Below are 17,897 nucleotides of genomic sequence, written 5' to 3'. Positions count from 1 at the left end.
AATTAATAGTGTATACCAACTTTAATCGTGAGTGAAATATGAAAATTTTCGGTTTTATGTCACACAAATGAAATGAAATGAAATCTTTAACATCCCACGTTTATGCCTGTTAGGCTAAGGGAGACAATGATTTAGCCAAGTGAATGATGGAAGAATTGGTGGAATGACAAAGTGGAAAGAAACAAAAGTTCTCCGAGAAAACCCACGGACACGAAGTTGTCCACCACAAACTTACTTGGCTGGGGATCGCTCCAGAGGTAAGCACTATCACTGAGCCATCGTGCCCCTCTTATGTCACACATTTATGCCCTGTAGACAAAAGGGGACGTGAAAATGAATAATAATGAAAATAACTGAGGAATAAGAATGTGAATGAAAACAGAACTCCAAGAAAACTAATAGACCAAAATCTTATGTACGAGGGTCACTACAAAAGTTTTGAGATGTGAAATAACTTACATACTTAAAATGAATTTAACACTTACATTTTCTCTCAAAGTATTCACCATTACACTGTACACACTTTTGCATCCTCGAAAACCACTTTTGGAAGCAGTGTTGCCAGTCTTTTTTCTGCAAGTGTTGAAACTTCATTCTCGTAAGCCACTACAACTTCTTCAGGGCTGCAAAATCTCTTCCCACGCATGCGATCTTTGATCCTGGGGAACAGAAAAAAATCACACAGGGGCCAGGTCAGGGCTATACGGCGGATGAGTCATAAGTTTGACTTCCGTAGGTTCTAAAAACTGAATTGTGATGTTGGCCGTGTGTGCGGATGCGTTGTCATGATGAAGCAGGATCCCACGCAATCCAGTTCTTGGACGCCGTTCCCGAAGCTTCTGGAACACTTTTGTTAGGCAAACAGTGGTGTGCCACTTAGCAGTAACAGTCCTTTGCTCTTCAAGTGGAACAGTTGCAACATGGCCAGATTTGGAGAAGAAAATTGAGACCATCTTCTTCCCCACACTTCGCGGTCGTTTCACTTTCGTGGGTGGATTTTCGTATGGAAAGATCCAAACTGTAGACTGGCGTTCATTTTCAGGGTCAAATTGATAGATCCAAGTCTCATCACCAGTAACAATGTCAGAGACGCGTCGAGAATTGCCTCCATCAAATCTTGCAAGCATTTCTTCACACCATTCCACATGCATGCGCTTCTGCTGTTCAGCCAAAGTGTGACGCACCCAACGAGGTGAAACTTTCCTGAGCCGAAGATAATCATGAAGAATTTTTGTTACGGCTGGCGATCCAATGTTCACTGTAGACTCAATGTTCTTGATAGTTGTTCGATGATTTTCTCCAATCATTTGTTCCACAGCGGCAATGTTTTCATCTGACACAGCTGTTGACGAATGTCCAGCTCTCCATTTTTAAGCGATGTCCGGTCTCTTCTGAATTCACCAAACCACCGAAAAATTGTAGCACGGAAAGGAGCAAGGTCCTCAAATGCCCCCTGCAAACGGTCAAGGTTTTGTGTTTCGTTCAAACTGCTTTTGAAATCGTAAAGGATCATTGCCCGAAAATGTTCCCTTTCAAGCTTCATTCTAGACAGCCGAATACTGCTCACATCAACAAACAAGTGAAGGCGATACGGCCACGCCGATAAGCGAGGCGAGTTGAAACTTGCTTCGCTTCTTCGCTCTGGATACCACTACCGAACGCAATTGTTGGAATTCAAATACTGTGCCACAACAATGCGTATCTCAAAACTTTCGTAGTGACCCTCGTAACCTGGAATCAATCAAGGGAATTCTCATACCAGAAGTGAGCGCCAGTGCTGCAAATTTAGTTTTCCAACTAAATCTAGTCTGTTTTTTTCAAGGTTGTCTAGTTGGTAGATTAATGTTTTACTTGCTAGTGAGAACCTATTATTTTACAATAGACCTATTATCCAGTGTTGGGAAGTAAAGTAACGCAAGTAACGCGTTACTTGTAACGCGTTACTTTTTAAGTAACGTTTCCTAGTAACACGTTACATCTTTTCCAAAGTAACTGTAACGGTAACGCGTTACAAATTTTTAGGTAACGTACCTAGTTTGCGTTACTTTTTCCGCGTTACATTTCGGATGAGTAACTACAATATACGTATATTTTTTTTCGGAAACAAATGTTTCTTTCCTGTAAGTGAATTTCTCAGAATGAAACAATCAAGCATGAACTACGTATGACAGTGACCGACAGTCACAGACACACAGAGAACAGATAAGTTCGTAGTACCACTTGCTGTTTTTTGAAGATGAGGACAGCCTTAGGGAAATCACGTGTACTGATTGCAAGCACCTGGAAGATTTTGTCGTAGATTTTGACAGCTCCAAATCAATACATTCAGTGAGTAAAATAGGAGTGCAATGATACTGGTAGTCTATTTTACTTTGATTGGTGTTGTTTTTATAAAGATGGAAAACGAAAATATTTTACTGTTCGAACATTTGAAAGAATACTTTTCTTAAGAGCTGAGGATGATGGTGGACAGAATTTAAAAGTAAAGTGTCTGAAGTGTCCCTGCGGAAAATATTTATCAACAACTAGGGTGCCATAATTAACGATTTAAAGTCAGGAGTTAATATGAATAAACTGTGTTCTGATGAGCAGGCCTACTTTATTACTAGAAAATAGTTTGCTGATGGTATGTAATATTGGAGTTCTTTCAGATCAGTTTCAAGTCGAGTCGAGTCAAGTCAAGTCGAGTTTCGAGTCAAATCAAGGGTAACATCCTCGAGTCGAGTTCCGAGCCGATTCAGTTTCTCCCGTCGAGTTTCGAGTCCAGTCAATTTTGATAAATGGCTCGTTCGTTTTAAGTCGTCTTGAAATCATGGCCTGATTACACTGGAAACGAAGCCATGAGAAATGTAAGCTAAACAGTAATCTGGAATACTTTTAGTGTTGCTCACGAGAAGGAACACTGCTCGCATCTCGTCTCGTCTCGATAGCGAGACCACAAGAGCTATTTTTATAACAAGCTCAGCTCCGCTCGAGTCAACTGAGAAGATGGCTCGAGCCGGCTCACTTGGGGTGAACCATCGGCTCGAGCTGGCTTGGTAGGGATGAGCCATTTGCTCGGTTAGGCTCAACTGAGCCGAGTCGTTTGGGTGAGTTGTTAGCTCGGCTCACTTCTTGGTTCGGGTCGATAGTGAATGAGCTGTGAGCCGAGTTGCTCGAGTCGTTCACAATTCTAAACTCGGGCCGAGCAGTTTTGAAGATATTTGGCCAGTGCCCTATAACGCTTAACAGTGTTTGGCTCGAGCCCGAATACTCAACCTAGACCCTCAACCCAAATTCAGAAGCTCGTGAACAATGTCCTTCACTCCTAGACTTCACGACTACCGAGGTTGGTAATCAACTAGTTTTCTAGTATTCAAATACAAACCGCTCCTTTCATTTTTATATACAGTGTTGTTATAATTAATTAATTAATTAATTAATAATAATAATAATAATAATAATAATAATAATAATAATAATAATAATAATAATAATAATAATAATAATAGCGGTAGTAATAGTAGTACGGAAAACTGAAGTCATATTTTTTTCACATTTTTAAAGTTTCGGACCTAAAAGTAACGCGTTAGTAACGCGTTACTTTCGAAGTAAAGTAACAGTTACTTTTTTGGGGCAAGTAACGCGTTACTAACGCGTTACATTTTAAAAGAAAGTAAAGTAACTTGTAACGCGTTACATTTTTACAAGTAACTTACCCAATACTGCTATTATCTAATTAAAATCAAGTTTTTCTTTTAAATGTGAAATTGCTTTTCTGTAAATTATTGCATCAAAAGATCCAATATATTTCAGACAGAAATTTTCTTGTAGGCCTTATATCTGGAGAACTACATATAGTGTATCCAAACAAAAACTACCACTTAGTATGATGTGCTTATTCTGTAAAAAAAATACGAAATCTTGATTTAGGGGCCATTCAAAAATTTTGTGGCCCCTGATCCAAAAAATCAAATATATTTCATCCAACCAAACGTTTTCTTGTACGTCTTGTATATCTGGGGAACTGCATATAGTGTATCCGAACCACAACTCCACTTAACTCAGTTTGATGTGCTTATTCCGTAAAATATACGGAAACTCGATTCATCTAGAGGCCGTTCAAAAATGTTTGTGGCTCCTGACCCAACATCTAATTATTGGCCAAGATCGCAATCTTTTGATCCATTTTTTTTTATCATTCTTAAAATTCTTGTTTAGAAAGTGGGGGGACGCCGCAAATATTTTCCCAAGTTCCCCCGCACTTTTACTAAAAGTTCTATCAGAGCAATTCAGACAAGGCAGTGTACTCCAGATGTAAGAGATCCTGTATCTGTTACTTCCGATGGCTGACATGTGCAAACCGGGTCTTACGGTTGTACGTTTCTCAAACAAATCCTACAAATGAACTCAAAGTGCTTGTAAACTACCTTAGGTGCATTATAAAGACATACGCTCCTGTCTGTTTCGACATAAAGATATATCAGTCAGTGAAATATGGACCTAAACATATTTTGAAGGTAGTTCAAACAATTGGACATTTGCCAAACAACATTAAAAGAATCATCAATCCTCTGAGAGACACGTTCTTCTGTCATCCAGTGAATATATTGTTAGCTATGACAGTGGATGAGAGACAACACGTACTAGAGTTGGGTTCGAAGAGAGTGCTGTAGGCAAGAAATCAAGATCCGAAGGGGAAATCTGCTAGAACTTTTATGGCACCTGCCACGGACCACAGTGAGCTGACAGATTGGAGAAAATGAAAGCTGTCGCCCCCTCCAGTGCTCGAAAGCTTAACAACTGAAACTACCTTATCACTTATGCATGACAAATCTGCTCATGAGTTTGACTTCTTAAATTTCCCATACCGTACTCAGAAAGTTGAAAGATGTGTCAAACTTGTTACGGAGTCTGCAGGAAAAGTGTACGGACAAGAAAACAGAGATGGCTACATCAGGGCAACTTTGCTCTCAAGACTCACAATACCAACATTTGATAAAAACTCTGAATTTAAGACAAAGTCCTTGACTAAATCAACATAATTTAGCACATCCTAATTGGTAGGAGAGTTGGATAGGGTGTGGGTGGAACTAGAATTGAAGCCACCTTATTATGGTGAGTTCTGGGCCATTTCATGAAAAAAAAAGTTGAGAAATGGGCGAAAAACTACAAAATCATTATGAATATAAAATTTATAAACTCATTCACATTAACGAATTAATAACAAACATGACCTCACACAACTAAAATAAAATACGTGGACGCTATAGAAATTAAGAAAAGTAATCTTTATATTCCTTGCGTAAAGGTAAATTTTGGTGTTTTTTTTTTTTTTTTTTTCATTTTTTGAAAATTAGGCCGTTTGCGCGAACTGAAGATCCAAAGTGTGATATTTTTCGTTATTTTTCCATTGATTAGCACGCGAATACGCAAGTTTTGAGCCCTATTAGAATTCGATACTCGAAAATTTGATTTTTTTCGCTCCACCCTATTGGACATCCACTTCGCCGTGGATAAAATTAATTCAATGCAGTTATAAAACGCGACGGTTGAACAATCGTTGACGCAATCGCCAGGATAAAAGGACCCCAAGGAATAGAATCATAGATTTAACCATTTAAATATTTAAGTATGACCATATTTTCACAAAACATTAGCATGAGAAAGCTCGGCAGAAAGAACTGGAAGCATAAACACGGAAGAAACGGATAGAGAAATCGACGCGACGAGCTAAGAGAGCAATTGTTATGGCAAGATAACTAAGCTCTACATTCCTCATTGAACGTTGTTACTAATACGGTAGATCACACTAAAAAAAAGACAACACACTTGAGTTTAGGAAATGCGGACAAATCATGAAATTTCGTAAAATGTATGGAGACGGAGACGGATGCGAATAAATGCTGACGTATGGTAACCTAGTGCTGATCGACAAAAATTTGCAGTACTTGAAAGAGCATTATTGCGTGCGGTATGCTTTTAAGAAAACTCCACTTTATAACTGTTATAATGAAAAAAAACAACGACTAAAACAAATAAAAAAAACCTTGCCCTACCTCATACATATTATGTTACTAACACTATAAATATCGATTGTAATAAGCACGGTCAATATTAGGTTAGTACAGTATTTCAGCTTTATTATTTACTACTGTACGCAAGTTATTGACAAATCATATCTACAAGCAAGTTCTTTTTCTTCCTACCATCAATCTTAATAGTATTTCTGATAGTTGGAAATTTAACCATATTGACAGGTTGTTCTGAAAATCCACTGCCGATTTTGAATGTTCATTTGCATAGTTTGAGTAACAAAAAGGAAAAATAAAAAATAGTCACAAAAAAACTTGTTAAGAAAAAGTCTTTAATGTATTTTGACAACAAAATTATTTTTACTTTTTATTACGATTTGTATTATTTTTTTAGTACGATTGGTTTTATTTTTTAAGGGAAACATGTTTCTAAAAATTCTTTATATTTTATTCCATAGTAATTTTCGTGACAAGAGGATTATTTTTACTATTTATTACGATTTGTATTATCTTTTAAAATTTAAGTACAATTTGTTTTATTTTATAAGGAAAATATGTTTTTAAAAAGTCTTTTTATTTTCTACCTTTTAGTAATAATTAAAAACATTTTCTATCATTGTAGAATTTGTTTCCTTTCTAACATGCTTCATGAAACTATATCTTGTTTCACGCTACAGTCTACCTGAAGAGAAGATTTAAAAATTATTTTTTAATGCTGTAAAAATGAGGAAATGAGACTAACTTGTAAAACAAACAAAAAAAAAAAAAGCTGCAAGTTTTCCAAATAATTCCCTATAATCCATTAGAATTAATTGTAATGGTTTTACAGTCTTTGACTTATTTCTTCATTTTATTCATTTTGTGTGTTTTTATAGAAGCATTAAATTTATTATTTCTTACTTTTTCTTATAAGATGTTTTCACATTCAATCATTTCTTCAAGTTTATTATACTTTCACAATCTCAATCGTAATTTACGAAGATATCCAGTAAGTTATATTGTACATGCCAACTACTGAGCACTTCTGGTTGCATAACAGAACAAGATAGTGTTACAGGATGAGACGCTGTCCCTACTGTCTATCTCCGGTCCAACTAAATTTATTCTTAGTTAAAAAATATATAAATATATGAAGAAAATAAGAGGAATATTGTATGGTTCTCCGAATTTTGTAGTAGTTGTGCGAAAATTTCATCTTCGTGTGAGGTCGGAAAAATGAGTGAAATTAAGGTTGCAAGATTAGCGGACATCTTCCAGTCATTGTACGTAAAAGAAATGCATGTAAAAATTAGTAATGTCACCCTATCCTACTTCCACCCCTAACCTGTTCTCACCCCCTATGTCATAAAGCCGAACTTACCCTTGAAAGTGTCATTTATCTCAGTGATCCCAAGAAGTATTGAATGGATACTAACATCGGTCGTTTCAGATCATTTTTACAATACACCCCTTCCTACGTCAATTCTCAAACCTATGCCGATGGGAGATTAATTTAAACAGCATCGGAAATGTAACTATTCATCTCAGAGACTCCGAAAAACTATGCATTTGACATTAATATATATCTTTTAATATTATCTTTACATGTAATCCCCCTTCCGCTCCCACCCCTTGGGGTACTAGGAATGTTTGCATCTATTACTGGCTTATCTTGGACTTGAATGCATCTAGAGTGTCATTGTTCATCTCAGGCCCACCCTCACCCCCCCAAAAAACACTAATATTGCCCATTTTCAGTTATTTTTATGTGTCATCTCTTCACCACCACCCTCTTGGCTACTAGAGATGTCATATCCTTATGGTATTTTCTTAAAACACTGGGGCATATCTCCGTTTATTTTTAACAGGAAGACTATATATCTAATTTCATATTCCTAGCTTGAGGGATTAATGAGATACTTTTTGCATGAATTATGATCCCGCGTTGTCCCTTAGAACATAAATTTTAACCAAACTAATATGATAAAAAGTCATATCGAGATAGCTGACAACTATATCCACGAAATCATCATTTCAATCGGTTCAGCAGTTTTCCTGTGATCCTGTCATCGGCTGTACTCGCTGTAGTATTGAACTTCGGTTCTCTGCTTGATATACGGCCAGATCTAAGACAGAATGTGACGCTATGGTTTTCCCTGACACGTTGCACACAGAAACAAAAGCATTTGACATGCATCGAACAATTAGCACAGTTTAACATGATTTTAACATTTGAAAATTGATTACAAAATAAATTCGTAATTCTATCAAGCTAATATACATTTTTTTTTACGCATACTTATTGTGAAGGCCTGGGGAAGAAAAACGGAAAATATGGGAAAATGTTAAATTTTCGAATATTTTACTATATTATGCTTTTAAAATAAGAAAAACTATTTTAATTTTATATTTACTAGATTAGAGTTAAGATCATTGAGTAGTTATGTTTCTTGTACTAGAATAGAGAAATTTTGCGCAAACAAATATATGTGCACCACTCATCCAAACAATTTAAAGTTAGTACGGTATTAGAATGAAGTTATGGCTATGAAAGGAACTAAAATATAATTCTAGTTGGCTTAATATAGACGAATGGTATCTTGGCAATCTTATGAAGATCCCGCTTGATGGCAGAAAAGTCTTAAAATAACGGTACCAGAATCATTTTATTTAATATGTTAAACATATTTTATAGAGATAACTTCCTTGTGCTATATAAATTTCCGAAAATTTGGACCCTATTAGAAAAGATAATTTGTTCGGAAATATTGGAAAAAACCGGAAAATACAAGGGCTGGATTTTTAGTAATGGCAACACCACTAGCGTGCACAGGATATTGGGAATGTGGGTGCCAGATCTAAAGTATCACCATATGGAATGTCGTCCTCCCCCCTTTCCCCTAAGAAAAGATAGCGTCATTGCACCCGACGCTGCGTCGGCGACGCACGGCACACATGCAGACGGGAAATAATTTACACGTAATCTTTTCTCAGTTTGTAATAATTCTACATAAAAAAGTTTGTCTATTGGGGGTGCCAAGGCACCCATGGCACCCACGTTGCGCACGCCTATGGGCAACACTGCTATACATATACTCGGGAACAAAGCAATCCATTATAATTCATAAAGAAAGCGCAGAAAGAATTTAGCACAAAGAAGCTGTCATAAAGTTAGTGGTCCCTTTGGAAGAAGAAAAACTAAACGTTACCATACGTAGTGCCTTCCTTTCCCCCTCCCTCTCTCTTTCTCTTCCATCCATGTCTCTAACAGTGTGTGTGGAGGATGAGGTTGTGTCAAAGAAAAAGGATTATTGACAAAAATTTGGCAACAGTTGGGATTCAGCTTACTGACCGTCAGTTTTCAAGGGAGAGGAAAACAAAACAGGACAGTATGAAAAGAAACCGCACACGGGGGTGGCTTCTCTTCGTGAGCAAGTGGTTGTCTTTAGAGTGAGGCTACTATACCAGCGGTAGTTAGACTCCCACTCAAAGCACATGAACTCACCTGCCATCTCCTCCATGCGCGCGCAGCGCTAGCCGTTAGAACAGGCAGCTGAGTGAGTGCTCGTGGAGTACAGTCACGCTGCGTGTGTGCTCGCGGAATACAGTCATGTTTAAGAAGCAAGATCAGAGAGCTGATTGAAAACTGAATGCGCTAGAGGTAGAAATGCAAAACAGTGCTACGAAGTATTGCAAGATGTTTGCGGTGCAAGTGCATTACTATACGGTACAGTACCAAAATGGCTCAAAGCCTTTAATGACGGACGACAAAATGCCACAGACATACCTCGCTCCGGCCTTCCTCCTGTAAGTGAAGATGTGCAGAACATAAACGCGTTAGTGCTAACGTATCGGAACGCCACGATTCGTTAATTGGCCAACAATACAGGACTAGCGCATTCGACTGCGCAGAAAATTCTGAAGAAGAACCAGGGATTGCGTAAAATCGTCTTAAAGTGGGTTCCGCATGATCTCACTGAACAACGCAAGTGGCTGCGATATGATGCCGCTCGAACACACTTGGAGCGGTATGAACGTGAAGGTGAGGCCTTCTTACGGCGGATCATTCCTATTGATGAGATCTGAACCAGAGCGTATGAACCACAACTGAATTGGCAATGAAACGTGTGGCATAATGCTGGGTCACCGGGAAAAGCAACAGTTCGGAATACCCCAATCAATGTGAAAGCTATACTCATCATTGCATACGACTGGGATGGTGTAATCATAAACTATACCGTCCCCCAAGGACACACCGTTAGTGCAGAGTACTACTACAATTTTTTGCAAAACAACCTGCGAGCAGCTGTAAGGCGAAAACGATGCAACTTCCTGACGAACCCACCCATCATTCTGCATGACAACGCAAAGGCACATTCAGCAGGTGTGGTCACTGATATTTTGCATTATTGGAGCTGGGAAGTACTGTATCACCGTCCGTATTCTCCAGATTTAAGTCCCTGCAAGTACGACCTCTTCCCAAAGATGAAGGAATCACTTCGTGGGATAAGCTTCCGTACAGATGATGATATCCTCCGGGCGACCGATCGCATTATACAGAGATTAGGCACTGCCAATTGCATCCAGTGACTTCCACATCGCTGGGAACATGTGATTACAATGCTGGTGATTACATCGAGGGCCTGTAAAACTTTGAACCTTGTAAGTACTGTACTTGTACTGTACTTCTCAAGATATATCGTTGTTGCCATTACTAAAAATCCAATCCTCGTATAATTTGAAAACCATTTCTCCGCCTGATGCTAGAAGCCTTTCTATTTAAAGTTTGCTCCTGCTGGCGCTGCTGTCGATGTGTGTTTTCTCGTATCTCCCTCGAAAGTGGAGGGACAAGTTGCTGTTGACGAGATCCTTCAATAGATGGATGCGGATTAGGTTCTCACCTAAAAGCAAAGGGAAGGTTTCCTCCGTAGGAGGTCGGCGTGGGCGAGGCTGAAGAATGTTTCACATTTTTTCCGAGGACACACTTAAATAGAAAGGCTCTAATCTTACTTGCTGTAAACTGTCTGCAGTATATATACACACTATGTTTTTCGCTAACAGGAAAAAATACTTAAAACAACAGTTTTAATTTTACTTTTTACTTTTCTGATTTCTGGTAGAATCCCTCTTTATTATTTGTATATTTTTCGAAAAAAGTCAAAAAGAAAGATGATCATATTTACACACACACACCGTACACGTGAGTAAATTTGAGCAGCGAGAAATATATTAAAGGGTTGAATATGCGAAACTTCCGTTCGTTATTATTACCGACTAGCAGAATACCCGTTCTTCACATGGAGAGAATACGTTTAATTTTGGATGTAAAGGGAACAAAACTGTCACCCAAGAGTATGGACACCAAAGAGTATGAATTCGACACTAATATCGGTCATTCTCAATTATCTTTACATGTCACCATCCCTCCCCTCTTAGGAGTACTATTGGGGCTGAATTTGGATTTAAACGACATCGGAAGTGTCACTATTCATCTCAGCGTCCCCGAAAATTATGGATTCGACACAATATCAATCATTTTCGATATATCTCCCCATTCTTCTTTACTTTCAAAGTGAAATGATAAAAATCATACCCAACCTCATCTATATTGAAAATTTTATCGAGGTCGGTCAGGTGGTTCAAGAGTTATTCAACTATATAGTCACTTTCATTTTGATATATATAGTTGCACTAGGAAACATGTATTTGTTTACATACAGGATTTTACACATAAAGTTTATAAAAATTTGTATTAGAATATTAAATAATAGTAATTATGTGTTTTAGTGCATTAGTATTACAGAAATCTGCCTACTGCTCTTTCTTTTAAAGAAGTAATTTGGTTAAAATTAACAAAACTTCACCAGATGAAAGAGCATATTAAGAACTTAGTTTTATTCGAGACCTATTTGTTGCAACAGAAACGCTTCATGATCGTAGGATTGTATGTAACTGTAAAGTACTGTAATTAATGCACATCCACGAATACACAACTAAGAAGCACATAACGGAAATGAGACTATTAATTTTCAAGAATTACTGCAACACTTTTATTTTCTAGTGTTTTTTTTTTTTTTTTTTTTTTTTTTTTTTTTTTTTTTAATATTGGCAATATTGAAATTTCTGAACTTACATATTTGTCACATTCGGGGAAAAAAAAAACTGTTCAAGTACTAGTAAAATTAACCTAATACAGTTTTTTTTTTATTTTTCCCAATTTTCCAGAAAAAAAGTTTTTACGAACAGGTTCAAAATTTCCGGAAATTTTACAACACTATGCATACTATTTGCAGAAGATAAAACCGTATATAACTTCCATGAGAAGAAAGAAGGAAAATAGAAATGCCGGAGTAATCAGATTGCACAATAAACAAAATGCTGCTGCTCATAAAACACTCGAACTGCTGAAGACGAGAAATGAGTAACGTAATCCCTTCTTATCAAAAAGGACAAAACTCCACGGTAACAGAGATCTGAAAAGTGGAAAAAAAAAAATGCACTTTTTTTTTGGTTAACAAAATTCATTTCCATACTATAAAGTAAGGCAGCCTGCTTTCTGCATTAATTAATTTTTAATGGAATGATTTTACCTAATATTTAAACAATTGTATACTATTATTTCTGTTAGATTATTTGTATTCAGTGGCAGCTCTTGAAATATGTCACATTGGTATAGTAAAAATTTAATTTTTACTACTACAAGCTAAGGGAAGAAAACACTTAATGTAAGACTTCCAATTCTTGTATAAAGCTGTATGAAGCCTTCTTACCATTAGCTTGTAACAATAAAGAAAAGAAAATGCAACTTCCCTTAAGAATCGTCACTGCGTATAGTTTTAAGAGAGTATTCAGTATATTTTCATCACATGTATACTCCGAAAATATGCCTTGTTAAAATTTGTTACTAGTAATTCTGTGTTGTGAACGAGTTACAGGCATGTCCGTTTGGGTACGAAGATTAAGGAATTTGCCTGATAAATAAGGCCTCGGTGTCTCAGTGGTAGAGCATTCACCTCTGGTGCATGGAGTCCTTAGTTCGATCTCAGAGCTTTGTGGTGGACAATCACTGTTTGCATGGGTTTTCTCGGGGTTCTCCCGTTTCCTCTCACTTTCTTCATTCCAGCCTTCAATTCGTTTCTCCTCATCACCGTCCCCTTTAGCCTAGCCAGGATAACCGTAGGACGTTAAACTTGAAGATTTCATTTCATTTATTTGCTTGATAAGTATCTTTTTCTTTAATTAACGCTAATTATTCACCAGTGTGATTTTTCTATTATTTAGTGCAAAATTCTGCTAAGACTTCCAAAACTGAAATACATAAATTTACAAAAATAGACGAGAAAAACCTTATATCTCGCCTCGTGCTTGACATTAAACAAATTCATTATTACAAAGGACTTAAGAAGAGGACAGAAAATTTGTAATTCTTTGTTACATAATATGCAGAGATGTTGAAGTGCTAGAAATATATATATAGTCTTACTTTCATTTGTTAGTTTGAAACCCAATTTTAGCATCATCTAATAATAATTACCGAACAAATCCCTGGACTGTCCCGTGGATGAATAAGTTTCCAATGACAATGACCAAATTAAAGATAATCGTATGGTTGCCGTTAGACTTGACTTTTGGTTTGGAGGAAGTTTGTTGTATGAAATTCAAGTGCAGCAAAAGTGAATTTATAGATTTTGAAACACTAATCCTGGGTGGCTATATCCAACAAAATAAAACTGAGTACCAAAGGTATCTTTGCAAGTAAATGTACCAGTAATTTATCATGCAATTTATTATTATTATTATTACTTTTTCCTTACTTTAAATATTTAGTTCAATAATCAAAGTTTAGTTCAACAATCTTTAAATCTTACGTCCCACGGTTATGCCGGTTAGGCTAAAGGAGACGGTGATGATGCGACATGAGTGAAATGGTGGAATGAAGAAAGTGGGAGGAAACGGGAAAGCCCTGAGAAAACCCACGAGCACGGTGTTTCCACCACAAAGTCCATATAGCGCGAGCTGGGATCGAACCAGGGACCCCAAACACCGGAGGTGAACTCTCTACCACTGAGCCACCGCGCTCTCGGGGATATTCCGAGAAAATCCATGAATACGATTTTCACTACAAACTAGCTTGGCCGGGGATCAAACCAGGGACCCCATGCACCACAGGTAAACGCTCTACCACTGAGCCACCGTGTCTACATTATGTGATTTAATTTATAACGTACAGTTAGTGTTAATATCGATTAGAGTATTAAACCATTTATGCTTGTGCTGCTCATAATTTGTATTTGACTGTTTAAGGTTACATTTAAAAGGAGACTGAGCTTATCAGTCTCACAAGAGTCTAGAATGCGCGGATGTCTTCCATATATTGGTGGAAAGAGAATGAACCAATACAAGCGGAGAAAACGAAAGATCAGAATGTATAATGGTGGCAATCAATTGCTGGGCGCAATCATCCCAAATAAAAGTTTCCAGGTTGACCCCTCCCTAAAAAACACGACAATAAGTGCCTACATTGACAGCTGATGTCACCTTATTACAATTTATATCTGGTTACGTCTCCTCCATGATTTTGTTTTATCAATCAAAAAAAGAACGTGTTCTTTGTTTTGACAAATAATTATATTATAATGGTATTGATGCTAAGTTCTACTTCGCAATTAGCATGCCTAAAATGGGAGTGACAGAGATCTTCTTCAGTGGCTTGAAGGAAAACTAATCCTTTTACAAAAAATTACAGTCATCAAAAGAACACCACACTCAAGAAGCAATCGATGCTTCTAATCCTTGTCCCTGTTAAATATTAAAATGTAACAACTGGAATGTTAAAAAAATTAAATAGTTAAATAATTAAATAATCATTATTATTATTGCCTTATGTTATCATCTCTTAGATTTGTTAGATATTCCAGTGTAAACTGTCGTTCAACTGTATCTGGAGTTACGTTCATAAATAAATAAATAAAAGTCTGGATACTAAAAATCTTCCGCAGTGGCATAAATAACAACATAACAATTACTATGCCTATTACCCAGGTAGACGCCTGTTTGCCGAGTGTTGACGTTTTTTCTTTTCAAAATCTAGTCTCTCACACCTAAAAGTATGGTATAGGGCCTAATTAAAGTTTGACTGTATAATTTTCAGTGAAAAATCCCCCACTCAATCGGAAACATCTGTGGGCGCAACCTGCGTCCTTAAACCCGACCGTGGGCTCTCCCGACAGTAGGATAAAAACGTAATTGTACTCTTTTGAGACTGAAAACCAGGGGCGGCTTTAGGACTTTTATTTTGGATAGACCCGCTCCCTCGCTTATGGATACATATACACATTTAATTTATTAATGACAGTAGGAAATTACTTTCACAGTAGTGGTTGATGCTATTTGTAAAATAATTATCTACAATTAATATAAATAGTAGAAAATATGTTTACTCTTTATTGTATCTTTTAGCGTTTGTATATTTGTCAATACTTTTGGGTAGGCCTGTGCCAACCAGCTAAAACTGCCACTGCTGAAAACAGCGTCGGATTTCTGACCAAGTACACAAGGCAAGTTGACTAAGGCCGGCAAACAGAAGAAAAAAATAATTTGGAACAATTCCTTTTTCAAAATTATTATTGTAACGTTTTAAGTTTTGTTTGATTTGGATGAATTATTTTTAATCATGGAATTATTATTATTAATAATAATAATAATAATAATAATAATAATAATAATAATAATAATAATAATAATAATAATAATAATAATAATAAAGGTGGTTATTAACGAACTATCTAAACCCACCTTTCTTTATGTAATTTCTAAAAAATAAATGCACAGTAAAATTGTGGCTAAGACAAAACTGTTAAAAAAAAAAAAAAAAAAAACGCTGGGATGATTTCATTGGTGAATGGCTTATCACGGGGTGGGTATTGTGATAGGTAAGGGCTCCAGTCATGAATTGCTTAGAGCCGCAATTTGGCTAAATCTACCACTGACTAAAATAGAGCATTCTATGATCTACCCATTCTGACTACTCGGAATGAAGGACATAAGATTAATCATTTATAAAATCATTGAAGTGGATTTTCCATTTTTTCAAATAACTTTAATACAGATGATCATTAACATCTTACATTACACAAGACTAGTACATCATTTAAATCCTACAAAGGATTGGAATTTGCTAAATTGCGCATTCTTAACTTGTAAATACAGTCAGTTATTCCTGACTTTAAAAAAAATAAAGTAATTCATAGACTCAAATTTATTTATTTTTTCATGATTGAAAAAATAAATTCTAAAAGTCAGTCATTATTTATATTTGACACTGAATTGTCTGCAACTTTCTAACGTGTCTGTTTAATGCACATGTTATTTCCAGCTCCCGTATCGAATACGATATTACCAGTGAAAGAGGTTTACCGGTAATGTTGCTAACGACAACATAAAAACAAACAAGTGTTGCTACATATTACACTCAGCACACGTTGTCAATAGAAGTTATTACATTTATAATAATAATAATAATAAAAAGATTAACTGTAAGAAAACTACTTTCTTACCTTACTCGACACTTGCGCTGCAACTTTTGTTTCTAGTAATAAGCACACGAACCGCTTCAATTGAACGAGTATAATAAACACCTACATCTGCACCTACTGATACATATTGCCTAACGTCGAAACGCGAGACATGTCGTGTTGAACTAAGCTCTTCTCGCAGTGGCTCATAGATGGCAGTGGGGGTGAAGTAACAAGTTGCTTCGCCTGCGCGCTCGCTTTATTTCGATTTATCTTCATACTAATATTCATATTTCACAAGACATATTCTCGTTATGTAGAACACACCAAGCGACAAGCCAAGGTCGGAGCTACAGTATATTATTTGGAACACAGCAACACTCAGAAATTATGGTCTATTTAAAGCATATACTTATTGAATTTTGGATTAGGGTTGTCAATTATCACAATTTCATTGAGACTGTCCTTCCTCTTTGAAAAATGTCTCGCTTTAAGCCAGGGACGCCCACAGATTTTTTCCCAAGGGCACCAAAAACCATGCTTCCAATCGGGCCCCGTGCCTAAGAGGGTTCCGTGCTAGTGCTGTCTACTCTATTCTCCAGTTTAATCTACTCGTCAGTGCCGTTTTAATAGCATATTATGCCCAAGAGCAAACAAATATGTTGGTACTTAATACATGCTCTTCTGCTCGCGGGGCTCCGGCCAAGTGGCTATGGTACTGTTAAGATGACTCTGCTACTAGGGGTAAAGTGTGGGGAACGTGGGGTACACCATCCCCCCACTTCCAGAAAGTATTTGGGGTGTCCCCCCACTTTCTAAAAATACAATGAGCAAAGATAAGCACGGGGGACGGCGAGACGTCATGCGTCCCCCTACCAGTTCAGATCCACTTTTACCCCTGTCTGCTACTCTCGGTTTTCAAGTACCGGCACATACAGCAACACAGGTACCGTACATCCATGCACTCCACAGACCTCTCCCTGACAAGTAAATGAATAATTATAAGCAATTTTTTTCTGAATTTAATGCTGTAATAGTTTCTTTCTTTTCTTTTTCTTCTTTTTTGTGTTTACAACTTCTGTTGTAAAAATAGATATTATGTCCAGGGGGAAATCTGCACAACCCCAACACCCTTGACACGCCCCCAAGTTTCCCTACACACACCCCTGGGCGTAAGAATATTGGTATCTTTGAGTTTGTGTATGTATATATATAGGGCCGGATCCAGGTTTCTCTGATGGGAGGTGCACCAATAACTACCAATACATTTGAATTAAATTTGAATTTTTTAAATGCTTTAGGCATCTGTGATGTGAATGAGAAATTTCTTTGGAAATGCTAAGTGTCTGCTGTCGATGAATTCTTTTCCTTCAACCTTCAGAAAATTGAC

General features: G+C 36.9%; 1 protein-coding gene across 1 annotated transcript in view; it reads right to left on the bottom strand.

Annotated features, from left to right (window-relative positions):
• LOC145694263 (uncharacterized) overlaps positions 1 to 16,808 on the bottom strand; it is a 462,080-nt gene extending 445,272 nt beyond the window's left edge. Inside the window, exon 1 of the mRNA XM_081770360.1 lies at positions 16,550 to 16,808. The gene's annotated coding sequence lies outside the window, so the exon portion shown is untranslated. The remainder of the gene's footprint in view (positions 1 to 16,549) is intronic.
• Between the last annotated feature and the right edge of the window lie 1,089 nt (positions 16,809 to 17,897).

This window comes from Thermobia domestica, chromosome 1, assembly GCF_964235325.1.
Source record: "Thermobia domestica chromosome 1, izTheDome1.hap1.1, whole genome shotgun sequence".
Lineage (NCBI taxonomy): Eukaryota > Metazoa > Arthropoda > Insecta > Zygentoma > Lepismatidae > Thermobia > Thermobia domestica.
The sequence above is the reverse complement of the archived record's forward strand: the minus strand, read 5'-3'. Positions and strand labels throughout refer to the sequence as shown.